General features: G+C 41.3%; 1 pseudogene; it reads right to left on the reverse strand.

Moving 5' to 3' along the window:
* Window positions 1-16: 16 nt before the first annotated feature.
* LOC103208052 lies at window positions 17-992 on the reverse strand (annotated as a pseudogene).
* Between the last annotated feature and the right edge of the window lie 5,905 nt (window positions 993-6,897).

Below are 6,897 nucleotides of genomic sequence, written 5' to 3' on the forward strand. Positions count from 1 at the left end.
CCCACTGCACAGGAATTCAGTTGTATATAAAATTGAAACAACTCAAGAGTTGAGGGAGTCTAGAGATGATGGGTCCATATCTTGGTGCATTGCCATAGAATTCAAACAATGGTTCAGCTGCTAGCTTGTAATTTTTTGGGATAGAAAACAAGGCTTCCTCTTGAAGTTGAACCAAAAATTTTTTTTTATGTTCCTTAGGCTTTGTAGTGTGTGAGGGAGTATATGGATACTAGGAGGTTCAAAATTTGATCTCTACCAGTTACCAATGCAATCATCAATGACCCAGTCTTGCAGGACTCCATCTTGATGACCTTGTATCTCTGTCATTAAGCGTTTTGCTCCTTCAGTTTCATCTTCTCCTGGATTAAGTTCACAAGTAGGTAATTTGAAGAAAGTTGCTCCCAGTAGTAGCAGGTAACACATGAGGTATCCCATGCTCATGCACAATCAGAACTCCTACAGTTGTCCAACTTTATAATAAATTCCTCCCTCTTACCTTGAAATCTGGCTGCAACAAAGCTGTCTTTGTCTTAGAGGGGCCCTTTTGTACCGAAAGGATAATTGGTAAGTGGCTGTAGGTTTATGGTGCGTTCGAGGGTGAGAAGCTTGGCGGCTGATTGACGCAGATCCTGATAGCGTAGTGCCTAAGGCACTTGACTGCTAATCAGAAGGCTAGTGGTTCAAATCCACCAACCACACTCACTTCCGTAGAGATACTGCCTCGAAAACCCAAGGAGAGGTCACTACGAGTCAGGTCCGACTTGACGGCACATAACAACACAACATTTGACGCTGGGGCCAGCGGGTTTTTGAGAGGTCGGGCGACACCACAGCGATGCTGCCGAGCTTTGGCTTTGGCATCCAACGATCTGCAAGCAGGAGGCAGGGAAGACTTTCTCCGCGTGGCTGTGGCTGTCTGGTTGTCTGCGTCCTGCTCTTAAGCCACCGCCACCATTAGCATCTTTAGTGATAATTCTTGACTTAAGATGCATTTTATCTAATATTATAATAACTACACCAGTTTTCTTTGTGTTGTGTTGTTTCTTTGTGTTGTATCATTTTACCAGACAGGAATCTCTGCTTAAAACGTGGAGTATTGCCCAAAGTTCCTTCTTCATGGCAGGCTCTGAACTCCAATTACTGTTTCCTTAGCTCCATGTGACTGCCCGGATCGCTGCTTACCCTTTAAACATCTTAGCCATTGTGACTTTTTTTTCTTTCTTTCTGTAACTGCTCCTTGTTTCCTCATCATTCAAAGAACTTAAGGCTCAGAAATCCTTGAGATCAAATTCTTGCAGAATGTCATACATGTTGCTTTGCAGCTCTTTTTCTCTGGGTTTCTGGCTGCTCAAGTCTTGATTTCTCCACAAGTCCTGAACCTCAGTTGTTTTCTTCCCATTCCCATGAGATCCAAATTGTCTTGGTCACTGCTTTCTGCTGTGCCTGTATTTCCTAGATGTACAATGGCAAATGCCCCAAGAGGGAAAATTGGTGGCTAATCTTTGGTTTATTTCCATTTGTTTCCCTTTGCTCTAAGGACTTAACTCTGTACGGCCTGACTACCTTGTTGCTCTTCAGTGCCTCCAAATGACTGTTTTTTTTTCTCTTTCTTTTTGTTTTAAAAAATTATCTAAATTCACTACCGTGGAGTAGATTGTGACTGATAGTGACCCCTCTTTGTGTTTCCGAGGGGATATCTCTACAGAAGTAGATCGTGCAGTCGTCCTTCCCAGGAGTGGCTGGTGGGTTTGAACCGCCAGCCTTCTGGTTAGCAGTCAAGTGCCTTAGGCACTATGCCACCAGAGCTCCTAGAGTTACAGTTGTTCTTGATGACAGTGTTAGTTTGATAACAGTTTCTCGGTAGTAGCCTAAAGCCTATAGAACCCTTTGATGTTAAAAGAACCATCCCATTTTCAAACCCACCAGCCACTCCTAGGAAGGAAGATGGGGCAATCTACTTCCATAGTGATACTGCCTTGGAAACCCAAGGAGAGGTTGCTATGAGTTGCATCCAACTCCACAGCACATAACAACAACAATAACAAACACTCTTAATATTTTTTTAACATCCTCTAGCTATAGGCACCTAACACAACAAAACTACATGAAACAACGGATGGTTTCCAAAGTCTTTCTTAAAGCATCTCTTCTACCCTCTCTACTTCTGGGATCTTCATATAACTGTTCATGAGATATCTGTCTCTTCTACTACATCCATCCCAACAGGAGGGTCTTTGAGAAGCAAGAAAACAAAAACAGCCAAATATTTTGTTAAAAGAGAGAAATATTGAAACCCTTGCCTTTGGTCCACTGGGAACAAGGCTAGTGGCTTGAATCAGTGCATTTTTGTTTTTGAAGTAATTAACTCATTCTGGCCCTACCCTTCCTCTTCCTCTTGGTTGGTTCAACTACTGAACCAACATAAGCAAGTATTAAGTATAACATTAATTTAAATATTTTGTGTCTGGTGGAGATACAGTGCATGACATTTATGACATCTATCTCAAACTAGTTTCAGGCTTTTCCTGCATTTAGTTTAGACTTTTTATCAAGCTCACAGCTGTTCCAGAGTTGAGGTTTCTTAAGAACCAGATAAATAGAGGAATTGTTATGAAGAGAAAATGGAAGCAATGTTGTTGGGGAATTGGGGGGTGGGGAGTAATAGAATAAAGCATTGTGGCATATGTAAGATGGTGGTAATAAAACAAAGACTATAAGATGAATGAATATTTTTCACTCATGTCTAGTAGCTCCTGCTACCACTTCCTAAGTGTCAAAGAGCTAGTGGGAAAGAAAAGACATTCACTGGATAAAGTCAGCTAACTTCATCCTGCCCATCTTTCCCCTTCAATGAGTTCATCAGTCTACTCTTGGCTTCTCAAATCCTCACTATATTTTTTGTTCTGTAATTTTGATTTACTCTTTCATGTTTTGATGGTAATGAACTAGTCTCTATTTCAAACCCACCATTCTATTCTTTGGGCTCTGGTGGCATAGTGCCCAAGGTATTTGACTGATAACCAGAAGGCTGGTGGTTCAAACCCACCAGCTACTCCTCGAAAGGAAGATTGGGCAATCTACTTCTGTAGAGATACCACCTCAGAAACCCAAGGAAGGGTTGTTATGAGTCGAATCGTCTTGACAGCAGTTAGTTTGGTTTGGTTTATTCTATTCTTTGCTTTGTATTGCTGGACTTTAGAAATCACTTTTTTTTTCTTTGCTAGTTGCCAATAGGGAGTGCTAGAGGGAGACTATAAAGCTGGAGGAAAGGGAGACTTGCTCCCTCCTGTTTACTGTCAGTGTCACCACAGGAATGGCTCTTCACCTTGACAGTACAGTTGATTGCTATAGCACCATTTCTTTTCTATTTGTAATTTTTCAATATGACCACCTTATTGTACCAACTCAGACATACTAACATCAGTAACCAGCATCCTTCCTCAAAGGGCTAAGTTCCAGCTCCATGGAGTTTCTTCTCCAAGCTTCTACATTTTAATAATCCCAGCATCTTCCTTTTGCTCCCCCAGCCCTAAGAGTGGTATTTGCTTCTGGCAGTTACTGTCATTGTGATACCTCAGGTTCCATACTTTGCCTTACCTACAAATGATTAACAATTCTCTATATTATGCTCTCTCTGTTGAAATAATTTGTATGTTTGTTGTGTTGTTGTTGTTATGTGCCATTGAGTCGGACCCAACTCATAGCGACCTCTCCTTGGGTTTCTGAGGTAATATAACTACAGAAGCAGATCTTCCTTCCGAAGAGTGGCTAGTTTTTTTTTTTTTTTTTTTTTTGGGGGGGGGGTGGGTAACTGGATCCTAACTGATTAACATGTGTCTCCTTGTTTCTTCCATAAGAGGTATGTGTGTGCACGTACACACAAGTAGTACTTCTAAATCCTAAGTGATCCATCATGAGACTGCTAGGATGAGGGCTCTACTATCCAATCTGATTGGGTCATACACAAAAGACACTTACACAGTTGTGACAACTGAAACCCATTATTATTTATAGAAGGTAAATAGTAAACAACAAGAACAAATTAGTTACAGAAAGCAAACAGTAAACACCAGGACAGATTTGAGGTGAACTGTTCCCCTCTATCCTGAGTACCCTCTTAGCACTGCCAGGGAGAAACCCCCCTAATGTCTAAAAGGGTACCCACTCACCCTTCCGAAATTACTCATGTCCATTTCTGTGTCATTAGCTGGGCATGTCATGGAGTAGGTGTCAGCAGGTTTCTCAGCAGGTGTGTCATAAGTCAGATTGCCTGTGGTGGGACTATATTCATTCTCTCTCTCTCTCTCTCAGTAGATTTACTTGATTGGGTCTGGGCCTCTGTGCTTGCTGGCCTAGCTCTCAACCAACAGCTTTGGGACAACTCTGGGCCTGGGCTAGGGTTAGGCTGGCATTAGGATACCCTTCAAAGCAAAACCATTTACAAGCAACTCATGCACAGTGTGGGGCCAAGCCTCTGCTCCATTGGTCACTTCCTGCCTGGAGATGCACAATTCTACTGGCAACCTCCTGCCTAGAAGTACCTAGTTCTGTTCCATGGGTCAACTTACCCACTGGTGTCATCTTCTCTAGGTGAAGTCTGCCCACCACAATTGCCATTTGCCAGTCTCATGGTTTCTGCCTCTGACACAACTGCCACTAGCTCTCTACCACTAAGCTAGCTCTCTTGTACGTGTTGTCTTTCTTTCTGTCTTCAGTGTTTTTAGTTCAGTGCTACGGCCCCTGACCTATATTATAGCTCTTCCAGATGGTTGTTGGAGCTCTGGTGGCGTAGTGCCTAAGGCACTTGACTGCTAACCAGGTGGCTGGCAGTTCAAACCCACCAGCCACTCCTCGGAAGGAAGGTTGGACAATCTGCTTCCATACTGATACTGCCTCGGAAACCCAAGGAGCGGTTGCTATGAGTTGGGTCCAGCTCGACGGCACATAACAACAGCAACAGATGGTTGTCAGCACAAGGCCCATGTCCAAAGATCATGCTTCCCCCTTGGCTCTCATAGACTGAGAAGTCCCTTGATGCCTTGAGCCTCCTTGATCCAGGGTTTTTTATCAGTCTGGGCAGCCTCCCTGCACCTCCGCCCCCCCCCCCCCCCCCAAGCCAATCATGGCAAAGGTCATACTAGGGAAGGAAGCCAGTCAATACTGGTAAATGTCAACTACTGATAGCCCACCCCCCAAGCCTATCTGTGTAAATGTGCATAGCAAACCAGCCAATCCCTTGCAAGTCACTTATGCAGATAGCAAACCTACCAATCCTTTTGCAGATTGCAGCCAACCAATCATTTAGGGAGAATTATAAGCCCTGGGTCAGAAATGCCACAAAAAAGAAAACCCATTGCACTACAAGGTACCATAGAAAATGGTAAAAATCTTCATCAGTGGACCAATAACTCCTGGATTCCAGCTGAGGAGAAATATGCTGTGATTTAAGGCTTTCCTGTTCAGACAGGAACAGAGTGATGTGTAGTCACTGATTTCCAAATCAGGAGAATTTTTAGGAGGAAATTTAACCCAATGCAGAAGAATGATGATGACATGAGGAATGATGTTTGCTGACATTCACTGAGTTTTCTTTTGATTCCCCAGGATAACTGAATGGTCCAGAGGATGAGGTTTGAGAAGTCATTTGAGCTTATCAGCCTGGTTAGCTTGATAACTTATACTTAACACTTGTCATAACAGTTATTAAATAATTATTTAAGTAATTTATTTTTTAAGTTTGTTTACTCCACTGGTGTTCTTCTTGAGGGCAAGGACTATATCTGTTTCATTCCTTGCTATATTTTTAATTTAAAGTACAAGCCTAGCATAAAGTTCTCAAAATATGTTTGTTAATGAGAAACAGCAAGAAAATATCATTCAAAATTTTAGGATCACAAGGGCATGTTGTGTGGTATATTCCATTTTTGAAGTCACCAACTGATCTAGATGCCTAGCACCTTATTTTCTTCTTAGCTTTCTATACTGTTATTTAAATTTCCCTACCAACCAGGGGTGGAATTTAGGGAGTGAGTGTCAGTTTAGGTCAATTTAGGGTGTCAGTTATAGTTCTTCTTCTGTTTCCTAGTAATCACACAGTTAAAGAGAACTTCGAGGTGTCTGGTCCTATGAAAATAGTAGACCATGTAACCTGAAAAATTTTTTGCTAATACCACCCAGAAAGCTAGGTAAAAACTATTGGGTAATCTCACTTACTGCCATAGAGTCTATTCATACTCATAGTGACTCCCATTGGGTTTCTAAGGCTGTAAATCTTTATGGAATCAGACTTCCTCATCTTTGGCATGATGAGCCACTCATTCTATGGAGTGGCTGGTGGCTTCAAATCACCAACATTTTGGTTAGCAGCCAAATGCCTTAACCACTATACCACTAGAGCTTCCTATTGGGTAATACGAGAAATTTAAAAATGAGCTTAAAATTTCTTTGAATAACAATAAATGCACACATAAAAAAAAAAATAGCCAAAATCAACACCTTAACCCAACATCTCCAATAATTAGAAAAAGAAAAGCAAAATAAGCCTACAGTCACTAGAAGAAATAATAAAGGTTCAAGTAGAAATAAATAGAACAGAAAACAAAGGAAAGAATCAATAAGGCTAGAAGTTAGTTCTTTGAAAAGGTTAATAAAATTGACAAACCACTGACAAATCTAACAAAGGAAAAGGAGAATATGCAAATAACACAAATAAGAAATGAAATGGGTGACATCCTAATAGAACCAACTGAAATGAAAGAATAATATGAAGAACCGTACTCCAACAAATTTCAAAACCTAGAAGAAATGGACAGATTTCTAGAAACACACTACTTACTGAAACTAAGACAGACTGAGGTAGAAAATTTGAACAGACCTATAACAAAAGAAGAAATTGAA

Source organism: Orycteropus afer, unplaced genomic scaffold (assembly GCF_000298275.1).
Source record: "Orycteropus afer afer isolate SDZICR_OR568_19922 unplaced genomic scaffold, OryAfe1.0 scaffold00013, whole genome shotgun sequence".
In the NCBI taxonomy this organism is placed as follows: domain Eukaryota; kingdom Metazoa; phylum Chordata; class Mammalia; order Tubulidentata; family Orycteropodidae; genus Orycteropus; species Orycteropus afer.